The following is a 27114-nucleotide window of genomic DNA, read 5'->3' as shown; positions in this document are numbered from 1 at the left end:
CATGTGGCCATCCAGTTTTCCCAATATATTTTGTTGAAGAGAATTTCCTTTCTTGATTGTATCTTCTTGACTCCCTTGTTGAAGACTAACTGGTTATAGATGTGTGGTTTTATTTCTGGGCTTTCAATTCTATTCCATTGATCTGTGTGTCTGTTTTTGTGCTAGTACCATGCTTTTTGATTAGTATGGCTTTGTAGTATATTTTGAAGTAGGAATTGTGATGCCTTCAGCTTTGTTCTTTTTTTCTGAGGATTTCTTTGGCCATTCAAGGTCTTCTCTTGTTCCATATACATTTTAGGGTTCTTTGTTTTATTTCTGTGAAGCACACCATTGGGATTCTCATAGGGATTGCATTGAATCTGTAGATTGCTTTATGTAATATGGCCACGAGCTCTATTTATTCTTCCAATCCATAAGCATGGAATGTCTTTCCATTTCTTTATATCCTCTTTGATTGCCTTCAATAATGCCTTATAGATTTCAGTGTATAGGTCTTTCACCTCTTTGGTTAAATTTATTCCCAGATCTTTTATTCTTTTTGTTGTGGTTGTAAATTGTATTCTTGACTTCCCTATTGCTAGTTCATTATTACTGTATAGATATGCAACTGACCAGACTGGCCCAGTGGTATAGTGCTTAATTCCGTGTTCTGCTTTTGTGGCCTGGGGTTCACAGGTTCATTTCCTGGGTGTGTACCTATGCACCACTCATCATGCCATGCTGTGATGGGCATCCCACATACAAAATAGAGGAAGATTGCCCCAGATGTTAGCTCAGCAACAATTTTCCTTAAGCAAAAAGGGGAAGATTGGCAACAGATGTTAGCTCAGGGCTAATATTCCTCACCAACAAAAGAGAGAAAGAAATACAACTGATTTTTGCAAGTTGATTTTGTACCCTGCAACTTTGCTATAGTTGTTGATTATTTCTAATAATTTTCTGATGGATTGTTTAGGGTATTCTATATGTAGAATCATTTCACCAGCAAACACTGAGAGTTTCATTTCTTCTTTTCCGATTTGGATTCCATTTATTTTTTATTTTTTTTACCGAATTGCTTTGGCCAAAGTCTCCAGTACTATGTTGAATAGGAGTGGTGTCTTGTTCCTTTTCTCAGAGAGATAACTTTTAGTTTTTCCCTGTTAAGTATGTTGTTGGTTGTGGCTTGGTCATATACGGCCTTTATTATGTTGCTGTACTTTCCTTCTATAGCCATTGTATTGAGAGCTTTTATCATAAATGGATATTGGATCTTGTCAAATGCTTTCTCTGCAGCTATTGAGAAAATCAGGCGGTTTTTATTTGTCATTTTCTTAATGTGGAGTATCACATTGATTGATTTGCAGATGTTGAACTATCCCTGCATCCCTGGTATAAATATCACTTGATCATGGTGTATGATCCTTTTAACATATTTCTATATTTGGTTTTCCAATATTTTGTTGAGAATTTTTGCATCTATGTTCATCAGCAATATTGCTCTGTAATTTTCCTTGTTTTTGCTGTCCTTGCCTGGTTGTGGTATCAGGATAATTTTGGCTTTATAGAATGAGTTAGGAAGTGTTTAATCTTCTTCAATTTTTTCTAATAGTTTGAGAAGGATAGGAATTAAACTTTGTTTGGTTGTTTCATAGAAATTCTCCAGAGAAGCCATCTGGTGGTGGACTTTTGTTTTTGAGGAGGTTTTTGATTACTGTTTCAATCTCTTTATTTGTGATTGGTCTATTCAGATGATCTATTTCTTCTTGATTAGTTTTGGGGGGCTGTAAGAGCCTGAAAATTTATCTATTTCTTCTATGTTATCCAATTTGTTGGGATATAGTTTTTCATAGTATTCTTTTACAAGCCTTTATATTTCTGTCGTATCTGTTGTAATTTCTCCTCTTTAATTTCTAATTTTATTTTTTGAGCCTTCTCTCTCTTTTTCTTGGTGAGTGTGGCTAATGGCTTGTCAATTTTGTTTATCCTCTCAAAGAACCGTCTCTTAGATTCCTTGATGATTTCTACTTTTTTTTTTTTTTTCAACCAAAGAGCAGTATTCTATTATTTTGGAGAGATGATGAAGTGACATAAGACCTAGTGGTCATGAATAAGATTGATTTACTATAAAAATTAAGACTTTCTCAACTGCTTAAGAAATCATATAAAAAGCTATAAGACAAGTAACTACAGTAACAATAATAGGCATTTTTGAATCACAGATAATGGTTAGGTGTTTATATTTTTATGCGCAACATTTAATAGTTACAATCATCCCATTATGAGAATAATTGTTAATTTATATAACTCATAGTCATGAAAACTTATGTTTGGGGGCATAGTTAGATAATTTCACTAGGGTTATCCAATTAGAAAGTGATGAAGCCTAGATTTATAAACAAACTTTAATTCCAAAATTTAATTGCTTAACAAGTATACTACATTACTTCATAAATACCCCCAAAATTTGGAAAATATTTGCATCACAAAATATCCAATCCAACAATATTTGTGCCTACGGAACTGTTATAATTGTTTATTTTTATTTTTAATTTAATTTTTCTTTAGGAAAGGAAGATGTGGTTTGTATTTTATTTATTTATTTATTTTCTGTGTAGATTATGTCATAATCACTAACCAAAACTAATTACAATCCATTACCACTTTCATGTGTATAATCACCCTTTTTACTCTCCTCCCTCCCTGCTTCCCCTCTGGTAACCACCAACCCAATCTCTGTCTCTATGTGATTGTTTGTTGTTGTTTTTATCTTCTACTTATGAGATCATACAGTATTTGATTTTTTCCTTCTGACTTATTTCACTTAGCATAATACCCTGAAGTCCATCCATACTATCACAAATGGCCAGATTTCATCACTTCTTCTGTCTGAGCAGTATTCTTAGCATTAATCTGATACCCAAACCACACTAGGATAACCCAAAAAAAGAAAATTAGAGGCCAACATCACTGATAAACATGGATGCAAAATTCATCAACAAAATACTAGCAAATGGAATACAACAATATATTTAAAAGATCACACAACATGATCAAGTGTGATTTATTACAGGCATGCAAGGATGGTTCAACATCCATAAATCAATCAACATGATAGACATTAAAAAATTGAGGAATAAAAATCATATGATCATCTCAATAGATTCACAGAAAGCATTTGACAAGATATAGCATCCATTTATGATAAAAATTATGAATAAAATGGATATAGAGGAAATTACCTCAACATAATAAAAGGCATATATGACAAACCCACAGCTAATATTATTTTCAATGGAGGAAAACTGGAAGCTATCCTTCTAAGAACAGGAACCAGACAAGGATGCCCATTTTCACCCATACTATTGAAGTCCTAGCAGAGCAATCAGGCAAGAAAAAGAAATACAAAGGATCCAAGTTGGAAAGGAGGGAGTGCAACTGTCACTATTTGCAGATGACATGATCTTTTCTATAGAAAACCTTAAAGAATCCACTAAAAAACCCTTTTAGAAATAATAAATGAATATAGTCTAGTTGCAGGATACAAAATCATTATACAAAAATTGTTTGTGTTTCTATACACTAATAATGAAGTAGCAGAAAGAGAAAGTAAGAATACAATCCTATCTAGAATTGCAATAAAAACAATAAAATAGCCAGGAATAAACTTGACCAAAGAGGTGAAAGACCTGTGCATTGAAAACTATAAAATATTGTTGAAAAAAATTGAAGTCACAAAGAAATGGAAAGATAGGGCCAGCCAGGTGGCACAGTGGTTCAGTGTGTACATTCTGCTTTGGCTGCCTGGGGTTTGCTGGCTGGGATCCCAGGTGCGGACATGGCACTGCTTGGAAAGCCATGTTGTGGTAGGCATCCCACATATAAAGTAGAGGAAGATGGACACACATGTTAGCTCAGGGCCAGTCTTCCTCAGCAAAAAGTGAAGGATTGGCAGCAGATGTCAGCTCAGGGCTAATCTTTCTTAAAAAAAAAAAAAGATAAAGAAATGGAAAGATATCCCATGATCTTGGATTGAATAAAACAACATAGCTAAGATGTCCATACTTCCTAAAGCAATCTATAGATTCAATCAATCCCTTTCAATGTTCCAACAACACTTTTCACAGAATACAATAAAGAATCCTAAAATTTATATGGTACAGTATAAAACCCCAAATAGCCAAAGGAATCCTAAGGAAAAAGAACAAAGCTGGAGACATCACACTACCTGATTTCAAAATATACTACAAAGTTATAGTAATCAAAGCAGCATGGTACTGGCACAAAAACAGGCATACAGATCAATGTAGCAGAACTGAGAGCCCAGAAATAAACCCACTCATCTATGGACAGATAAATTTTGATAAGGGAGCCAAGAACATATAATGGAGAAAGGAAAGTCTCTTCAATAAATGCTGTTGGGAAAACTGGAGAGACACATGCAAAAGAATGAAAGTAGACCATTATCTTACACCATACACAACACTTAACTCAAAATGGATAAATACTTGAATATCAAGACCTGAAACCGTGAAAAATCTAGAAGAAAACATAGGCAGTATACTCTTTGACATTAGTCTTAGCAGCATATTATCAAGTACCATGTCTGACCAGGCAAAGGAAATAACAGAAAAAATAAACAAATGGGACTACATCAAGCCAAAAACCTTCTGCACACCAAAGGCAACCATCAACAAAATGAAAAGGCAATCTGACAACTTGGAGAAGATATTTGCAGACCATCTATCTGATAAGGGGTTAATACCCAAATTACATAAAGACCTCATATATCTCAACAACAAAAGAGGTAACAATCCAGTTAAACAGTGGGCAAAAGGTCTGAACAGACGTTTCTCCAAGGAAGATATGCAGATGGCCAACAGGCTCATGAAAGATGTTCAACATCATTAACTATCAGGGAAATGCAAATCAAAACTACAATGAGATATCACCACACTCTGGTCAGAATGGCTATAATTAACAAGACAGGAAACAAGTGTTAGATAGGATTGGAGGGAAGGGAACTCTCATACACTGCTGGTGGGAGTGCTAACTGTTGCAGCCACTATGGAAAACACTATGGAGATTCCTCAAAAAATTAAAAATAGAACTACCATATGATCCAACTATTCCACTGCTGGGTATTTATCCAAAGAACATGAAAACTTGAATGTGTAAGGATGCATTCACCCTATGTTCACTGCAGTTTTATTCAAGACAGCCAGGACTTGGAAGCAATCTAGGTCCCCACCAAGGATTGAATGGATAAAGGAGATGTGTTGTATATGCAGAATGATCCTTTCTATTGTTTTTTTAGTCTCTGTTTCATTTATTTTTGCTCTAACTTTTATTATTTCCCTCCTTTTACTGACTTTGGGCTTCATTTGTGCTTCTCTTTCTAGTTCTTTTAGGTGTAGTTCAAGATTACTTACTTGAGACTTTTCTTTTTTGGTGAGATGGGCCTTTATTGCTATGAATTTCTCCCTTATAGTTGCTTGTGCTGCATCCCACATGAGTTGATATGTTGCATTTTCATTTTCATTTGTCTCCAGATATTTTTTGATCTCTCCTTTGCTTTCTTCATTGATCCCAAGGTTGTTCAGTAGCATGTTGTTTAGTCTCCATATATTTGCAACTTCCCCAGCTTTTTTCTTGTAGTTTTTTTTCTAGTTTCGCCACACTGTGGTTGGAAAAGATGCTTGACATAATTTCAATATTCTTAAATTTATGAAGGCTTTCCTTGTTTCCCAACATATGGTCTATCTTTGAGAGTGCTCCATGTGCAATGGAGGAACTTTAAATGCATATTTCTATGGGAAAGAAACCAGTCAAAATGGCAATGTACTGTATCTTTCCAACTATTTGGCATTCTGGAAAAGGAAAAACTCTAGAGACAGTGAAAAGATCAGTGGTTGCCTGGTGTTCAAGTGGGAAGGAGTAAGGGATGAATAATTGGCACACAGGGAATTTTTAGAGAAATGAAACTATTTTGTGTGATACTGTAATGGTGGATATATAAAATTATGCATTTGTCAAAACCCATAGAACTGTACCACACAATGAGTAAAGTCTTAAATAAACTATGGACTTCAGTTAATAATAATGTATCAATATTAATTGACTAATTATAACAAATGTACAACACTAATGCAAGATATTAATAGTGGAAATTGTGGGGATGGGGAATAGAATATAGGTCCAAGTGTACTTTCTTCCCAATCTTTCTGTAAACATACACCTGCTCTAAAAAATAAAATGTATTAATTTTAAAAATAAAACAAAATCAATCCTCAGAAAGAAAATATAACTTAGATAAAAATTAGGCTGACATCAGACTGCTCTTCAGCCTCAGTAGGAACCATAATAGACTGAAATGACAACTTGATATTGTTCAGGGGGACCAGCTGGGTGGGGCAACAGTTAAGTTCACATTCTGCTTCAGCGACCTGAGGTCACCGGTTCGGATCCTGGGTGCAGACCTATGCACTGCTTGTCAAGCCATGCAGGGTCAAGCCATTCTGAAAAAGACTGTGGGTTTACCAAACATATACCCTTCTTGAAAGAATTACTAAAGGATATATTTTAATCAGAAGTAAATTGAATCCAGAAGGCAGGAGTGAGATGCAAGGAGCAATGCACCTAAATATTAGAAACTCTCCAAATTGAAATCTTCAATGTCTCAAACTGTTTTCTCGACATAATAGCAGGAGTCTTTTTTTTTTTTTGTGGAGGAAGATTAGCCCTGAGCTAAAATCTGCTGTCAATTCTCCTCTTTTTGCTGAGGAAGACTGGCCCTGAGCTAACGTCTGTGCTCATCTTACTCTACTTTATATGTGGGACACCTGCTACAGCAGGGTTTGTCAAGCAGTGCCATGTCCCCACCCGGGATCCAAACCGGCAAACCCTGGGTTGCCAAAGTGGAACATGCAAACTTAACCGCTGTGCCACCAGGCCAGTCCCAGGAGTCATTATTTTTTGTCTTTTCAGAGTAATAAAACCAGTATTTCATCATTAAAATAAATAGCAACCCCAAATTTCATATTTCTGGAATTTGTTAGTCTTTGGATATGTGAATATAAAAACTTGACTAATACGTTTTAATTGCCTACATCATTAGATACTACCAAGTTTATTTTAAACTTCTGTGCAAAGTAGAAACCACTCAGAGCATTTTATTTGAGAAGTTTTATAAATGCTATTACTAGTGTCTCTTCTTGTGATGAATCCATTACATTTGATTTAATCCAGAACAGGATGATATGTTACAGGGAAAAATATCACTCAAATATGCAAGTTCTTTGATGGATAGTGTCATATCATGACTGCAATTTCTATCGTTACTGGCTAAATGTGACAAACTAGCAATAGGCCTTGATTATCTGGGCCTACTGATGATAGCAGATAACATACTCAACTTGGGTCAAAAGGGCAGCGTGGTGACTCATTCTCTCTGGCACAACAAAAGACATGTCTAGAATAAACAGAAGGTAGCCATAAGGAGGCTTCTTCACAGATGTTCATGCATATGGGTAGAGCAGCACACATTTAAAGTTCTTTAATTACTATACAGCACAGCAAATGAATTGCTCTGCAGCCATGAGGGCATCTAGGAGGCAGAAAACGCATGGCAGGTTATAAAATAGTTTTCCAATCCCCTCTAGCACTTCCCTAAGGATGATGCTGTCACAGGTACTCTTATAAATGTCCATTTCCCAGGGGTTACTGCAAAATCAGCTCTGACCTGAAAATTGTCATATGCTCATGGGCTAGAGATTTGCTTTTAATCTAATGTATTTTAAGCCAATTTGGGCATTGTAAGCACATATTACCAAGATTTATCTTCAGACTTAATGCAAAACTATAAATTATCTTTTAAAGATCTGGGAAAAAATATCACAAATAAAAACGTGGGAAAAAGTAAGACGAGAAAAAGTGCAGGGGGTGTTCAAATGTAGCTCTTTGGGGGCAAGATTAGTTCTGGCTCCAGTATTAACTATGTAAGCGTCCCCTCACAATTTATTTAAAATCATTCTTCTTATGTGTCATGAATGAATAATAATAGCTTCCTTAGCCATTCCATATCATGAATTGAGAGGCCCGTTAGTAATTAAAATGAAGCACTTTGAAAGTACAAAGTATCGTATAAATGTCATCATCATCATCATCATTATTCTGTTAGTTAATATGTCTTGGAAGTATTCAAGTTTTCCAGTGGTTAAGTGGCTGTGCCAACCATCATTTGTTGTTATCTGATTTTATTGAAAGTTTCCGAATCTCTTGCACAAGTGCTCACACACAAACACACACAGGAAAGTACACATACATTCACACCCTTACCTCCCTGCTTGACTCTTCTCCTGATTTGCTTTGTAGAGAGAGTTAGTGTTTAGAAACATGAAAAGGTACAAATTTCTTTGACAAATCAAATGGGAAAAGGAGGAATTGGAAAATAAGTGAGTAAAAAGCAGAAAAAAGTCACAGGGAAAGAGACACATAAAAGCTAAAGTATCGAGTAAGGAACTGCATGGCTCCCTCACTCCAAAATGAGCAAAGTCTTGTAAATCAGAAGTCATGACTCAAAAGCCAGAAAAATCATCCTATGCTGAATTATTCTTGGCCTTGAAAGCTTTAGAAAAAAATGCACCTGTAGCAGATCGTAGTATAAACACTTAAAAAGCTGACCCCAGCAGTGAGCAGCGGTGGATGCAGAATTTCTGGGGGTATAGGTTTGGGTTGGGGGAAATGTAGTTGTGGGGTAGGGCTTTGGGAATAAGAGGTTAAAATGCTTTTCCTTCAAATTTTACATAGGATTTAGAAAATATCAACTATCTACATCTAAAAAAAAAAAGATACATCTCAAAGATAGACATTGTATGTGTGGGGGAAGGGAGGTCAAAGAGCTGGACAGGACATTGTCACTGATATAGTCAGGGCCCTAGAATCCCACAAAACCATATCTGTGCTCCCTGTGGTTCAAGCAAGATTTTGTTTCTGTTAAAATGATTAAAGAAGACAGTTTAGGTGATACCAACAGACTTTAACACTTCATGAAGTGGACAGATTCCACTAGGAGAACTTCAAGGCAGGGGAGAAAGTGGCAAGCTTTTATGGAGGGGAAAAAAAGAAATAAGGAAGAAGAAAATAGAAAATGAATAAGGAATAAGGAAATAAGTATGGAGCCCAGAGTTGGCTTGGTGTTTGAGGATCGGCTGACAGCATGTACTGCATTTCTGGTCAAGTAGAGCATTTACAGGGACATGAAATTATCTAAATTTCACTTTGCTGATGTGGCACCCACTGCAGGAGCAGTTCCATCTTGAGCCTAAAAATTTATTTCAACACTTCCAAAGGCCCACATTTGAAATTCTTCTTTAGAGGAAGACTTCAGGCTCAGGAAACCTCATTGAATGTGTGCAGAGATCACAAAGTGACTAAGAGTGTATTTCCCCTGAGAGCAGTCCTTAGCAAACTGTTGACAGCTCAGTAGCAAGAAAGAAAGCCCAGCAACCATGCCTCATGTCAGGTCACACAGGACACAGCTGAAGCTGCCTCTGTGGCATTCACCCTGGCTTGACTTCTTTCCCTCCCCTGTCCTGCTTTCCCACTCCCTTAAAAGTGTTTCTCCTTCAAAAATTTCTTCCATAAATCACTTGCACAGGATCATCTTCTCAGGGTCTGCTTCTGGATGTGTCTACCTAAGAGAGAGGGTAATTTTGCTCAGTCTCTCTCCTTGTAACTTCTACTGTTCTATGCAGGGAATTTTCTAATGACCTCCAGGATCTGGGGTGCTCTCTGCGCTAGAGGCACTAGAATCATCTGTGGAACTGAAAACATTTAGGGCCTGTGATGGTTAATTTTATGTGTCTACTTGGTTGGTGCCCAAATATGTGGTTAAACATTATTCTGGATGTTTCTGTGAGGATGCTTTAGATTGGGATTAAGATTTTAATTAGAGGACTCTGAGTAAAACAGATTGCCTTCCACAATGTGGGAGGGGGCCCATTTGATCAGTTAAAGGGATGAATAGGACAAAAGAATGACCTTCCTAGAGCAAGAAGGAATTCTGTCAGCAGACAGTCTTTGAACTTGGACTACAACATTGACTCTTCCCTGGGTCTACAGCCTCTTAGCTTGTCAGCCTACTCTGCAGGTATTGGACATCTAGATTTTGAATTTCTGTTTCTCTGGAGAACCCTGACTAATATAAGGCATATAAGACAATTGTTCAGTAATTTTGAAATTGTTGAGGCCTCAAGACTTCCTTTCAGCAGGAAATACGTTATTAATGGACAACACATACTTAATATTTTCTGCTAGACTTTGTAATCTAACCTTTTGTCAAGAATGCTTGTTTTTTATTTTAAATATTTTGAAGAGTGCTAGAAAAAAAGAAGTTCACAGCCATGAGTCTAGTTGTGTAGGGAAATTCATAAATATTTAAATAAGAATTTGTACCTATATTTATATCCTCTACTTAATTATGAGATTGGCTTTCCAAATATTTTTTGAGACTTACTCTTTCATGGCTCTCTTAAATATCTCAACCCTTCAGATATATCAGAATATCAGATTCCTCTTCTTAGGCCTCCCCCTAAATTGTTGGTAAATTGGGGAAATCTTCCTTAGCCTTATTGATTCTTCTCAACACCTTCCAAAACCCACTACTTTCTGGAGTCACAGGGCAGGAAAATTCAAGGATCCCACCAGAGGGATGTCCACTTCAGGCTGAAACGAGGTTAAGGGAAATTCTGAGCTCCTCTTCCTATGAGAATTTCCTTGCCTCTTACTCAATTACACAGGACCAATCACTTTAGATCATCAGAATTTATCTTCAAATAAATGCAAATAAACATGTTAACATATGTTAAAAGTCTAATGTGGGTTCACTTCCCTTCCACATCAGCCTTCCTACACGCTACTCTCACTCAGAATTTTCTTGAGTAGGGTTTATAAAATGCTTAAATTGTGATGTTTGAAAGGACACTAAACATCATTAAATTTGACTCCCTCATTAAAAAGTGATGTTCAGAGATGTTTCCTGAATTTTAAAAGTTTCCAAGCTATCAAGCTGAAGAGGACACTGAACTAAAACAATTGTCTTTCCCTAAATCATCTCTTACATGTTTTTTTAAATTTCTGACTTTATTGAGGTATAATTGGCAAATAACAGAAAAGCTCACTGTCATAACTTATCAGAAAGACAACGAGCAATTGTACATTTTTCTTCTAAATGTATTCTATTCTTCCATAAAAAGATAATTCTCTTAGATCAAACAGTGAGGACATTCTGGTCCTCTTATTCATATTTAACCTCCCCCCACAATTACAATCATCATGAACCCTCATGCCTCTGCTTGATGTTTTATCATGCTGAGTAGAAATTCAATGCCTCAGATCAAAAATTCCAGCAAAGAATTCACTTTCCCTGACTTAAAAAGAAATCCAGATAAAATCTCTGAGAATTAAAATAATTTAAAAGCGCAATTAAAGAAATGATAAGCATTGTTACAAATTAACTGTGCATAGATATTTCAGCAAATTGCCATTTCAGCTTCCTTCAATCTGTAACACATAGTTACCCACCCCATGCCCACACAGAAACAGTCTTGACCATTGCCTATTTCAATATTTTAGAAGGTCTTCCTCTTTAAGAATTGTTATATCTCCAAAGAGAATTGAAGAATTTATCTCACTGTTTTGTTTTCTAGACATATCCTTCTGTCTGATTTCTTAGGTCCTTAGATGACGGCCACCCAAGAAGTAGATAGATAGATGAATGATTCATTAGCTATTGGGACTGCTCCTCTGAGTGAATTAGGCAGCTAAAGAAACTGAACTAGACAGGAATCATGATGAATTCCAGGCATTAAAAATATTCATATCTTTTTCCTGGGTTGATAAATCTAAAAACTGACCACAGAAAAAAGTGCAAAGATTAAAGAAATATAATAAAAAGTCTTAAGAATGTCAATTTATAAGAAGAAAAATATTATCATAAAATTATATTTATTAATTCCATATCATTCCTTTGTATCCACTTACATTTCTTTAGAATGACTTGAGAAAATGTTATCCCAGATGAGAATGGGCAGGGGTCTTGTTACACAACGCTGACACAGAAGTGGTGTGTTTGGTGATTGTCACCTTTCTTTCACAGGGTGGAAGGAAGGATTTAGACAGAAAGAAGTTTTATTTTGATCATCAACAGCTCCATTGTGATATAATGCGACTCAACCAGATCTACTTCAAGCTGTGCTAGATCTGACAGGTGGATCTTTAGTACTTTGAAAATCATTATAATGGGAGATTTTAAAATTATAATTCACTACACTGAAAACATGTATCCACACCAATTTGTAGCAAGCAAAGACTAATAATCATCTGTTCTTAGTTAAAATTTAATCTGATTTTATCATCCAAGATCTATTTGAAAAAAAGTAATGCTGAAATGAATAAGTCAATTTGGTGCGATGATTACAAAACTACATTGTTTATTCTAACAGGACATATATTCCAGTTATTATTTATGCTTTTATTATAGGTCTTGACAATGAAGACATTAAGACAACCCAGAGTTACTAGGGACCAATTCTAACCCCTCTCCATTTTCGCTTCAAAAGACCCATATTACAGCAGGCTTCATCTAAAAGGTGAGTTTCAGAAAATATTGTATTCACAGGAGAAAGTGATCAAAAAGCTCATCTGAATAAATTTTTAACTTTTTATGAGTGCTTCTTTATTTATTCAAATCAATGCCTCATTAATTCATCATATTAATGAAATCTTTAAGATTGAATATGATAAACAAAAATAGAAGCAAATGCAATACTTTTCCTATACATTGTCATTATTAAAGCAATATTTTTGCTGAAGAAAATTAATGTAAATAAACAGATCCTGGATTACCTTAATAATTTAATTTTATTGGAGAATCATAAAGCATTGTAATTAATAAATATACAGTTTAGAAAGCCAGCTTCATTAATACGTTTTTCCTTAAATCTTTCTTAGTAGGCAATCAGTGCATATTTTAAAATGTTAATATATATGACAATATTTACTGTCAAGACTTCTGCTATGTGGTCAAGAGACACATTTCACAAGCTGTATAAAATATTGCCAAATGAGGAAGGAAAAACGAATTGACTTGGAAGAGCAGAAACAAGTGTATATTCCTGGCCACAGGGTAAAATATCGGCCTCAAGGATGAGACATAATCTGAGATGGGCTAGAACCCTCCAACCCTGAGGTTATATTTGAAATGGCTATTAAGAAACGAAGGGAAATCAGAGAACATTCCATTAACTAAGATACAAAAATATATTTCAAATTTACTGATTTACAAATATGAATGTTTGGAAATAACTATTTAATTAAAAATGATTCCTGGAAATTCACACTGTTTTGTACAGATAAATTTTATTTGTGAAATGCAAAAAAGCAACACGGTTCCATAGCTTTCCTCTGAATACACTCTCCTTTTCTACAAATAATACCCTGAATGAATGTGAATACATGACGCTCTTCTCTGTATGCTAATTTGAGCACTCATGAAAAAAATTAAATTTCATAGACCTGGTGCCACTGAATTTCTCCCGCATTTCCCAATTCAGCGTCTGGCTGGCTGTCTTCTCAGGCGGCCTCTCCATCCGATCGTACAAATCCTCTAAATACCTGCATTTTTCACTCTTAAGTTAACTGACAGATCTAATTTTGAAAATTATTATTACTCAACAGAGAGCAATTTATTTCTCTATTTCAGAAGCTAATAATTTTTCAAAAGGTAAGGTATATGGATACAGTATTCTCAACTGCCTTTAAATTTGATGCTTACCCTATATTTACCTAATAAATAACAGGTATTTATTCAGTAGATGAGCTGATGGTCCCTGGATCACAGATAAAGTGGATGATAAAAACATGTGCAGACACCATCGCTGATAGAGCCTTGTTATAGCACCAGCTGGGACAGAATAGTCAATAAAGCTTTCTGAATTTAGAAGATCCTAACTATTGCTCTTAAAACACACAAATATATTCACTTCAATGCACTGTTGTTAATATCTACCATGGGGATGAACCATGCAAGTTTTGGGACAGGGGAAGCTTACAACACAGGCCCTGCGAACGTTACATTTATAGAGAAATTGTGAACTCAGAGGGAAATGTGTGTCTTCTGTTGCTCTGTCCTTCACTACACATACATAACATCTGTCAAGTATATAAATGGTATTTTACACAAGCATGCAAAATAATATATAAAAATATATATGCATATACACATACACACACACACAAAGAGAGAATAAGAGAGAAAAGGAGAGAGAGTAGTATCAGCCCTGAGTAGCATCATCTGCCCTTGTCAAATTCTGACTGCCAATTTCACGTCCGCACCTACTGTTATTCCCCTGGCCCCTGTTGACCTCTAAACCTAGGCTTCAGATGAGCTGAATATCACGTAGTTTTTGAATGTGTAAAGTGTTCTATGTATTCTGGCTTTGGCATGAAGTGGCTTTTAGTAGGAGCAGCCGTAGCAGCTGAAGCAGTAATATTGTTTCTTCATATATCTCTCCACTCTCTGCTTCTATTGGATAACTGTTGCTCTAATCTTTACATTAAGCTAAGTCATAGATTTTATTTTTGGCAATGTGATTCTCAACTGGAAGCAGTTCAGCCTCTCTAATGAGGCATTTCAAACTTCAAGGGTACATTATTGGTTGACCCAATGAGTGGGAAATGCTACTACCATTTGATAAGAATGAGGCAGAGTTACTAAATGACTGTCCTATACATCCAAGAAATGTCCCATCCAGAGTGTTGCTGGTATGCCTTTGAAAACCCCTGAGAAATTGGGGGAAGCCATTCCACATAGAATGATCAGCCATCTATCAGACCTTTCGGGGCTAAGACATCAAAATGGATTCATCCTGTTATGCCCTAGTTCCTAGCATATAGTAGAGTTTCACTAAATGCTTGTAGAATGAACAAGTGAATGAAGGAACTTCCTGGAACTTTACCCAACCCCTTCATAGTGTGCTAGATGTCTCTACACTTAACTCTGCAAGTACAAGGTGCTTATCCTTGAATTCAACTCTTTTTTTGAGTAAGTACATTCAGCTATGTATAGCTATTTTTTTGGGGGTTGTACAAAGAGTCAAGGCAAAAGTACTACATATATATATATATACGCACATATATATATATATATATGTATATAGTGCTTCCAGATGAAAGGAAGATCTATTTAAGAATGTATGCACTTAGTACCTTACATTCAGAAAAGCTTATTGAGAACTAATTCTGAGATAGGCACTTCTCATAAGTGCCTGAGAGTATCAACGGTAAAGCAGACACCATGTGAGATGGATTTTTATGCCTGCTGTTTGATTCCTGGGCACCTTGAAGAGCCAAATATTACTTCAGTATACTGCTGGAGCTTCACTGTACAATGAAATCTTCTCTAATTATTCAGGTTTTAGGTAGATGCCTCACCATTTTGTGCCTACAGCACCTCTTGCATCAGCCTGTCATGGAATTTCACTGCTTTTAGCAGAACTTCATCACTAAATTTTTTCATCTAATAAAATCCATCTTTCAATCTCGCTGTGCTAAACCTACCCTCAGACATTTCCAGCAGTTTGAGACTCACAAGTTTTTTACCATATGTCAGGGACAAGGGGAGAGATAGATTTGGTTCCATCTTGTGTGATTGACTACTACTGTGTTGAAGAAACTTTCACACTCATGAGGTCAATAGATATTTGAATGGGACACCATTAGTTTAGTTTCCCTAGAGTAACCTGTATCTTAACCAATAGACTTTCAAAACCTTCTCTAGTTTTGAAAGGAATAATTGCATGTCATTGTGATTTCAGGGAAATTTCCTGATTAGTGAACATTTAAGCTTCCCAATCCCGTTTTCTGATATAGTCCTTAGAATGTAGAATTTAAAGTAAGACAGACTTGGATGTGAATTATGATTCTTATCTTGACTTTGTGATCTTAGGCACAGGATGCAACCAAACAGCTTCTGCTTTTTATGTATAAAAATGAAAATAATGCTTCATCAATTGAATTAGGCTAAGGGTGTCCTCAGCTTTGGGTTTCAGTCAGGCCGAGACTTCACCGAAAATATAAACTTGTGTACTAATCTCTGACATGCTACTTTACTCTTAATTCTGTGATAGACTCATAGAAATAACTGTGAGATCCCTTGAAACTCTAAAAATATGTAATTAGAAGACTATATTAGTCTTATATTTAAGGAATACTGTGGAATATGTCATGGAATAACTATCCAGGAACCAAATCTCTTTCTATAATTTTGTTTTCATGAAATGCCACAATATCAGTTCCTTACACACCTTTGAAATACACAATGGCCATAACTGATGACTTTTATTACTATTAGAAAGCATTTTTAGTAGAACATGATTGTTAAAGTATCTGGTACTGAGTTAATTTCTCCTTCATGAAAAACTACAGTGATTATAAGTTCTAAAAAATTTTGAATAGGTTCTGGATACAGTCTGGTCAAGTTTGAATTACTGCTGTTTACTATTAGCTGTGTGATGCAAAGCAAGTCATTCAGTCTCTGTTCCTTTACTTTCCCTCTCTGTAAACTTAGGTAATGACAGCAAACAGCTAAATCATAGGATGTTGTAAGAGGTAAATATAGAATGATGAGAATAGTGTCTGACACACAGCAAATGCTCATTAGTTTCTAATGACACCTCATTGTGTTCTTACCATAAATGTTTCAGAATGATCCTCAGATGCATTTTAAACATCTACAATTCTTACAGCCTTTGCTTGGCCCTGCTCTGATTTTGTTTGGGCAAGGTGGAAGCAACCTTCACCAAAAGTAAAAAATATATGCTTTATCTGTGTGTTCTCAAGATATAATGAAAGCATGTTATTTGCTGCAGATAACAGGGCTTTACAGATAAGGAATATACCAATAATAGGAAGGAAAGAATAGAAAACCTATTCCCTCAAGTCACTATTTCTTTCCATATTTTTCCATAAGCCTGGCATGGCTTCACTACTGAATGTTGGTCTGATTTTTTCTTTCTTTCTTTCCTTTTTTTCACTAAGGTAGGTTTACCCTGAGCTAACGTCTGTTGCCAATCTTTCTCTCTATTTTTCTTTTTTTTTTAATGTGAGCCACCATTAGAGCATGGGTGCTAACAGATGATTGGTGTAGGTCCACACCCAGGAACTGAATCTGGGCCTCCGAAGCACAGCATGCTGAACTCAACCACCTGGCCACGGGGGCTGGTCCTGGCCTGTTTTTCTATTACTTGTTTTTTACCATGTTCAATAGCAGATATTGATATCTATCCTGTGTATTTAAGAAATGAGGCAGAGTTCAGGAAATGACTATGCTAAACAGCATGGCTGGATTTTTCTGAATACCTGCCAGCACCCAACAGCTTTTAAGAGATACAGTTTTCCTTCACAAACTTGCTAATTCTCAGTCTTCCTCAGCAACAAAAAAAAGCAGGGGCTGGGGATACTCCAGGAAATAAATAGCAAGAACAGATGGGCAGGGATTTCTCTGACAATAGATCCTGTTTTCATTCTATTTTTACTTCAGTTGAATTTCGGAGTTCAAGAACCAGAAGTTCTTGAACCAAATTTTTTATTTAGTCCATTAAAAAAAGTTGTACTGGATAACTTCACCTTCCCACTATGCCAGGCTACAAGACTGATGTGGAATGGAGTGGGCCAAGAGCAAATCTCTCTGACAAGCATATGCAAGTGTATAATCAAGCTCAGAGTAGAAAAGCTGCATGATTGACTTCCACTAGAAATTGATATGGTAGAGCAGTGGGTTGATTTGCTGTGATGGAGTCAAATAAAACATTTGTGATTTAGGTAGGCAGACCTGTCAAGAGAGAAAACTAGTTTGGAGAGATTTAATTGCTGTCAGCCTTAAGGGAAAGAACAGAAATGAGCAAGTGTCTCACTGGCTTAGTGTTTTAAGTCATATTGTCTTTACTGCCTATTTTCTGGAAAAAGTATAGTGGATCTCATGGGTTAATTGGCTAATTTATCAGCTGCTAATCCTACCTCTTTCATCATCACCTTTATTTGCATAAATCCTATGTTAGGGATGATTGAAGACGGCAAAGCAGGCACTTGATGAAAACTAGAAAGGGGAATTTCAAGTGCATTAGTCAGGACTGTTCTAGTTTGCAAATAGTAGAAACCCAACTTGAGCTAGCATAGGCAAAAAGGAAATTTACCGGCTCTTTGGCTTTGTGCTGGTCATCTTACATTTGCCCCTCTTGATCCATTCCTGTCATTTTCTACCTGCTCTGTCTTCTGGAGGCCGACCCATATGAATTATATCAATAGTATCCCTTGTTTCTTTGGCTCCTGTTTTGGCACTGGTAGGAGATTACAAAGGTGAGGAGAGTGAGGTCAGGGTACTTCTTCTTGGATCACCTGGTTTTGTCTACAGTTCTCTATCAGAGGTTGTAGTTACTGTCATAAAACTTTCTTTATAGAGTTTTCTCTCAACCTCTGGTCATCTTTCCCTCCCCTTGCTCCTTCAGGCTCAGGAGTGGCAACGGCTCTCCATTCTTACTGCCCTATGCCTTGTGTTTCCCCTGCTCTCATCTCTGTAAATAGTCTCTTGAATAAAATTTCCTCAAACACCCAGCTTGAAGGAAGTATGTCTTACCTGTTTAGATCTTCATTGATATTATCTTCAAGTAAGAACCAACAACGCAATCTATGGAAGATCAGGAATATAGTTGTGCTTTGTGATAACTAGAGACAGAGACTAAAACCTACCAAGAGTTATTTCTTTATGGTGTATATATTTTTCTATGTAGTTCAGGGTTAATTCTTTCTCACTGAAAAGAGTTTAAAGTCTAGCTTCCTCCAGAAGGTGAGAAAAAATCCAATGTTAACCCTGGAGTCCCACAGTCCCACATCTTCCTTAACTAATGTGAATGGCTCTATTGCTGAGCTCCATTCTGAAAAATACTGAGTAGCCTAGCTTGAGGTGACCCCTATACCTTCCTTGATTAACCAACTTTGACAGGGGTTCAAGATATACAAATTTGGCAGCTTTTCCCAGACTTAATGATTGAAATAGTGGGAAAAGCAATTCTCAAAAGAAGGTAGATATTTTACACAAGAAAACAGGGACAGCATATGAAACAAAAGATGACCATGATATCAAGGATACATACTTTTCTACTACTTGGAGAAATCAAGTAGTCACAATAATTAAGCTTTACTAAGAGGCAAAAAAAAATTACTGGGAAAGATGTGAGTGCTTCAAGCTACAGGGCCTGTTTCAAATGCTTAGTATTCATGTGCCCAGCGATACATACCATGCACATGGGCGCACACAGGATTGAGATCTGTCATTATGAAACTGTAATCTGCAACTTGCACTCTAATAAGGATCCAGTAAATATAAATGTTTCAAATTATGGTTTGTCATTAGGGCTTTATAAATAAATAAGCAAACAAATAAATAAAAGAGAGGTAATTCTTTTCTACCTACTACTATATCTGTTTATAATGCCAAAGATTTGATGAAAACAATGGTTTTCAAAGTTTTCCACGTGCCTGAAGTCCAGCCAAGAGGTGACATTACTCTCTTTTTTCCTTCAACTATTAGAAAAGCTAATATCTAAATTAGCTGATTAATAGGTGGTCAGAGGCCATTTTGAGTTGTAGTATATCAGAAGTGCAGGAAATGTAAACAAGCAAGAGAACCTTGATGAATTCTGTTTTCACACCTGGAGAGAACAAATTCCGAGTTTCCATCTTGGCTATGCTTGCATGGCCAGAAACTTCACTTCTGACTACAGTAGTAGCAAGAATAACGATTAAGGATGGCCGTGTTGGCAGACTCTGAACCAACTTCTTCCCATGGACACAATAAATTTACAATTATTCTTGGAACAATTGCCCATGAAAGAGAACTGAAAACTGGATAAAAAATCTCCGACAACAAGGGACAGTGCTAACTGAGGTGGAAGAAGCAAAAGTTCCTTTCTGCATAGAAAAAAGCTACCTTCAAGCCATGGAGCTTCACAGCTGGCTGGCAGCAATCTTTAGATATGAAGCCTTCCCTGGAAGAGTGGGGGATCTGAGTCGGGGAGCATTATCACAATAAGCAGCTTTTGGACTCAGCACAACCAAGACAATCATCATAATATCTGGCTTTCCTGGATATTAACAACAATGAAGAATAACCCTAGAAAAGCTATCAGATTAAGAAAAAGAAAGCTTGATCTTAAAGGGCCCATGCACAAATTCAAATTCATCATTTTGGAAAGCAACCTAAAATCACCAGAAAGAAAGGTGCACAGTCCTTTGGTGAAAAGAGACTAACTTAATAGGCTCTGGGTGCATCTCAGTGAGAGGTGAGATCTCCCCAGGCTGGAACCCCATCACCAGGGACTGGGACACTGAGAACAGCCATTGCTGTGACCTAGTAAAGGTGTGCTGACACAGATACTGGCAGAGGCCATTGGAGTTCTTCTTCTCACCTGTTAGCTAAGGGGTCTGCCCCACCCACCAGAGCACTAATTTAATTCAGCTCAGCCAGGGCTGGAAGCCCACCCTAAGGATTGGCCCCACCCAACAGCAAACCTTCAGGCAACTTGTGGGTCCATGTAGGCAGGGTGGCTGGAACCTCTGTAGCCAGGCCAGTGAGTTCACCTTTTCAGGGAAGGGGCATGTGTGAGGCATGAGCCTGCATTGATGGAATGTGTGGGGCCTCTGCCATAGGAGGATTGGGTCTGCTTTGGTGGATCAAGGTGCATACATGAGGCTACACCATGTTGATGAGGAGTGTGACACTTTGGGTAGTAGGGCTTGTCAACTGCAGCAGACCTGTGCTTCCCAAACAGCCAAGTAGGATATTGGCTGCACATTTCAAAGTATGAAACAGTTGAGTGCTTCCATGCCCGAGGCTGGCCCCACTCAGCTGAAATCCTGAGAGAGCTGACAATAGCCCTGCAGGCCATAGGCCTACATCAATTGTAAGCCCCTGAGTCAGGAAACCAGATACATTGGGAGCCTATTCACTTAACAGAAAAACTGCAACAGGAATGTGGTATTAGACCTTGCAGCCAACTGTGCTGGGGCTCCCCACACCTGATAAAGTATCTGAAGGGTCTGTAGCAGCAATACACAGCTGATGATTACAACCAATTGGCTAGGGGGACAGCCAAGCCTCCTTCAGCACCTGCAGCAAGAACAACCCTGCCACAACAGAAGGACACATGTATCCTACAGAGGGGATACTTCTGGAATATTTAGAACGAGTGATGAGAGGGGAGCACACTGTTGGGCCTTATAAGACATCTCTTACATAAGGCCACCTCTCCAAGATTGGAAGATGTAGCTGACCTACCTAATACATAGATATAAGCACAGAGGAAGAGGAAAAATGAGGAGACAAAGGAATATGTTCCAAGTAAGGGAACAGGACAAAACCACAGAAAAAGAACTAAACAAAACAAAGATAAACAATCTACCCTGACACAGAATACAGACTAAGTGTCATAAGGATGCTCAATGATCATGGGAGAAGGATAGATGAATTCAGTGAGAATTTCAACAATGAATTGGAAAATACAAAAAAAAAAATCAGAAATGAAGAAGACAATGTTGGAAATGAAAAATCCACTAGAGAGACTCAATAGTAGAGTAGATGATACAGATGAATGAGTCAGCAAGCTGGATGAAAGATTAGAGAAAATCACCCAAGCTGAAGAGATAAAAGAAAAAAGAATTAAAAAGAACAAGTACAGTGTAAGGGGCCTCTGGGGCAGAATCAAGCACACCAACATACATATTATAGACATCCCAGAAGGAGAAGAGACAGGCAAAGGGGCAGAGAATCTACTTGAAGAAATAATAGCTGAAAACTTTCCTAACCTAAGGAAACAGACATCCAAATACAAGAAGTGCAGAGAGAACCAAACAAGAACGTGAAAAGATATTCAACTTAACTAATTATCAGGGAAATGCAAATCAAAACTACAATGAGATATCACCTCATGAATGTCAGAATGGCTGTAATTAACAAGACAGGAAATAACAAGTGTTGGAGAGGATGTGGAAAAAGGGAACTCTCATACACCAGTGGGAGAGCAAACTGGTGCAGCAACTATGGAAAAGAGTATGGAGATTCCTCAAAAAATTAAGAATAGTTCTACCATATGAACCAGCTATTCCACTAGTGTGATTTTTCCAAAGAATATAAAAACATGAATGCTTAAAGATACATGCACCCTTATGTTCATTTCAGCATTATTCACAATAGCCAAGACTTAGAAGCAATCTAGGTGCCCATTAAGGGGCAAATGGATAAAGAAGATGTGGTCTATATACACAATGGAATGCTACTCAGCCATGAAAAAGGATGAAATCTGGCCATTTGTGACAATATGGATGGACCGGGAGGGTATTAGGCTAAACGAATAAGTGAGAGGGAGAAAGTCATATACTGTATGATCCCACTCATAAATAGAGGATAAAAACAATAACAAACAAACACATAGAGACAGAGATTGAATCGGTGGTTACCAGTGGGGAAAAGGGGAGGGAGGTGGGCAAAAGAGGTAATTAGACATATGTAATTAGGCATAGGTAATTAGTCTTTGGAGGGCGAACATGATGTAATCTACACAGAAATCGAAATTTAATGATGTAGACCTGAAATTTACATAATGTTATAAACCAATGTTACCATAATAAAAATAAATTAATTTAAAACATTAATAAATGAAAAAAGAATGACCATTGACTTGATGAGACCCCAAGAATTTGCCAAAGCCACAACCCAGGATCCATTTCCACTGGCCAGATACTTCGCCTGTTGTGAGGGGTAACATATATCCTCTTCTTAATGGGGTAGTGATTGAGATAGTGATATTTGCTTTTGGCAACACCATAAAGAAGAGGAATGATCCTAGCAGGTCTGCAGGAAAAGAAATATTAGGAGAGAAAAGATGACATCAGTCTTGTAGAATAAAGATGGACCCCTTTGCTAACACACATGAGCATTCTGAAATCTGTACTAAAGCTGTGCATTATCATCATGGTAAGTTCCATCTGCCAAGCTGGGCCCTGTGCTACACTTAGAAATAAAAAAAGGAAAGATACCTGATGTTTAATGAAGACCAACCAAGTGTCACTCCCCTTGTTGAGAACTTACAGGAGGCATTTCACTTATTCCTTGTAATAGCCCTAGGATGTGAACATTATTGTATTCATTTTCCATATGGAGAGACTAAATCTCCAAAAAATTAAGCAAATGGTTAAGCTCAAATCGACGGTCATGGATCTGGATTTTGATTCATTCTTTTTGATTACAGAACCTCTGAGCACTACATTATTTAATAGTTGTTCCATCTGAATATTATATACGTTTCACACAGTGCATGGCAAAATAGTGTTGGGTGAGCGTGATGTCTGTCTGTCTTCCATGAAGCATTCCAAGTGAGGCATTATCTTGGTAAATTTACTCCAGTCCATTGTCTTCCGTTATTTATGTAGCCTAACAAATCTGTTTTTGCTTATTTACCAACAGCAGATCCATCTCTGTCTGTTATGCTAATAGTATCTTATGTTCTGTGATTAATGTATAAAATCATGTTGCCAATACACTAATTTACAATGATAAAAGTATTATTTTACATGAGCTTGAAGATACACAATCAAATAGTAATCAGATGATTCATCTTGACCATAGAATTAGAATAAAATAAATTATAGTGAGACAGAATGTTTAATGATTTCCAGATAAAACAGTCTAAGGAATCTATTTACCTAATAAGGCTAACTTTTCCAATGGGACCATAATTCTAGGAGCTCGTTGGACAGGTTTTATCAGTGTTCACATATGTGACTCTTTTTTCACAGTTTTCATGGTTAACCAATCCTCTACTGTTGAGCTATTTTTACACATTTAATCAATCAAATTAGAATGGAAACTATTCAGTTTCTTTAAGAAATCACATCCTCTGTCTACTTTTCTATCAGTGTATATTTTAACATTTAAAGTTCCAAGGACAAATTTATTGTTAAAACCTATGTTTTGGGAAGATGAGTGAGAAGAAGATAGTCTCCACTTACACTTGTAAGTGTTAATTAAGTGTTTTAGACTCTAAATGTCTTAGAGGTATTAAGATGAGATGAGTGAGGGCCATAAAGGAATGTTTGATGCAAGTAGAGGCTCTTATATTTGAGACTTGAAGTTGCACTAAGTCTCTGAAAACAGAGACTTACTCTTACACAAATTTGTGTTCAGCATCCCTGCTCAGACATTTGACCTTTACTGATAAACACGTACTATATTCTAGACACTGCGCCAGGCACTAGGAATATAGCATGGATCCAATGTGATCTCTGTGGAATCTTACTTCACAGCACAGAGACAGAGACAAAAGAGTCAAGAGTCAATTACAAGTCAATGTGATAAATGAAGTCATAAGGTTATGCAAAGTGTGTTAAAGAGACACAGAAAACCATTGAATTTAGGCTAAGACGTGAAGAGAGGTATGTGTGGTAAATTAGGCTGCAGAGAATGGCAATGGGCAGGTGCAATATAAGAAAATCAATCAACGAAACATACCACCTCAACAGAATGAAGGGTGAAAAAACCAACATGTCATTGGCTCAATTGACACAGGAAAGTATTTAACAAAATCCAATGCTCAGAAATCTAAGAAAAGATGTCCTAACCCCAGATACCTATGAATGTGACCTTATTTGGAAATAGAGTCTTAGGAGATGTAATTAGTTAAGTGAAGATGAGGTCATACTGTATTAGGGTCGGCCCTAAATCCAATGACCTGTGTCCTTATAAGAAGGCCATATAAAGACACAGACAGGATGTACAATGCAGGCCGTATGATGGCAGAGACAGAGATTGTAGTGATGCAGCTAAAGTCAAAGAACGCCAAGGATTGCCAGCAACCATCGAAAACTAGAAAAAGGCAAGGAAGGATTCTTCCCTAGAGTCTTCAGAGGAAGTGTGGCCCTGCTGACACCTTGATTTTGAACTTCTAGCCTCCAGAAATGTGAAAGAATACATTTCTGCTGTTTTAAGCCACACAGTTTGTGGTATTTTTTTTATGGCAGTCCTAAGATAGTAATAGACAAACAATGATCTACTTTTGAACCATAAAAAGGAATGAATTACTGATATATGTTATAATGTGGATGAGCCTCAAAAACATGATGCTAAGTGAAAGAAACCAGATAACAAAGGCCCTATGTTACATGATTCCATTTATATAAAATATCCAGAATAGGTAAATGTATAGAGACAAAAGCCCGTTTGGTGGGTGCCAACAGCTGAGAGGAGGCAGAAATGAGGAGTAACTGCTTAATGGGGACAAAGTTTTATTTTGGGTGATGAAAAGAGTTTAAACTAGACAGAGGTGGTATTTGCACAATGATATGAATGTAGTAAATATCAGTGAATTGTTTATTTTGAAACAATTATTTTTGCGTTTTATGAATTTCACTTCAATAAAAGTGAAGCGTTGGTTTCACATAGAATTATAAAGAGTTAAAGGAGAATAAGCAAATCACAAACAAAAGCTGGTGGGTAGATGATTTGTTCATGCATGTATGAGTTTTCTCTTGACCAACTCTGTTTCTTCGTCTTCCTGTGTTTTCATACTGTTTTTTCTATTTTTCAAATGAGCCATATCTAAAAGCATTCTTCTGTTTTTTTAAAAAAATTATTTATATGAATGCTAGAAGATATTAAATATTTAGCTTTAATCAATATCTAGAGAAAGATATCACTTGTAAATATAGAGCTATCAAATTCCAAGTCTACTTTTTGATTGAATAGGTCAGACTCTGATGTACCATAGATTCACTGCCTGCCATTGGCTGTCTTTGTAGCATGTGATAAATGATCATTCTAGGTGTTTTAGTGAAAGCTTTTTAAAAATGAATCAGATTATTTGACAGAACTTAGAATCACATAACAAACTGAGGGAAATATCTATGTTTGCTTCAGTTCAAGAAATTATACATATGAATTCATGCTGATTATCGATGAATATTAGACAGCTTAAAGATTTAGTCTAGGGGAATAAACTTGGACATATCTATTTTGAATCACTTGGTTCCTTTCAAGGGCTTTTTATCTCTTTTTATTCTGACAGCCAACGTTTGCAGTGGGCCAGGACTCACTGCTAGCTTCATTTGCAGCTAAGAAAAGAGATCTTCAGAGATGGGGATGGCTTCTCCTAATTCCAATGGTAGATGTGGTCAAGAGCACAGGATTCTAGACTTCTAACCCAGCACACTACTCTTCGATAATATTATTCTTCTGGATATTTGGTATTCCATGCACCCAACCTCAACAAGTGGATATAAATCAGAAGTAGGTAAACTTAGGACAATTTGATGCAATTATCATATTTGTTTTTGAGTAATTAAACAAAAATTTCTGGGTGAATGGGAAAATAATTCCAAATTTTGAAATACGAAGTTTTTCATATTTTCTTAAAGGAGGAAGAAAATTTGCCTCAATTAACAAATGATCTTTTTTGTGTTGAAATAGTAGAAAGAATAGCTGTAGCAATCATATTAATCCCTCTCTAGTTGGAAACTCATTACGCCAATAAGCACTTCAATGTTTAGAGATCAAAAGTTCTCATCTACGTATAACGCACCAGAGATGAGAACTACCAAGGGAACATCTTCTGGGATGAGAGAATGGATTTCCATATTGAATCAAAGCTAGTGAATCAGAATGAAAAGCAAAGGAAATGAGAGGGCTGCGTTACCATTGCAGCGAGCGCCATCAGGTTAGGAACCATCTAAAGGGAACTGATTTTTTGGCTATATTTTGAAGCGTGTCCAGTCAGGAAGGATGTCTATTTTTTCATACCTTGCTTTCTTGCTTTACCTCTGTGTCTTTGGAAAAGATGTACTCTCTGTATCCCTCACTTATCCCCACAGGTAAGTTTATCAGTAGATCTTGAGATCTTCTAAACTGTTACACCTTGTTTGGGAGTAGGGGTTGTTGAAATAATTAAATACATTAAAATGTATGAAACATTAAGAATAGGAAGAGCATAAAATATGTACTCAACAAATGTTAGCAATTTAACATTAACTTTG

This window comes from Equus asinus, chromosome 4 (genome assembly GCF_041296235.1).
Source record: "Equus asinus isolate D_3611 breed Donkey chromosome 4, EquAss-T2T_v2, whole genome shotgun sequence".
Classification (NCBI taxonomy): Eukaryota; Metazoa; Chordata; class Mammalia; order Perissodactyla; family Equidae; genus Equus; species Equus asinus.
This window is presented reverse-complemented; position numbering follows the sequence as displayed.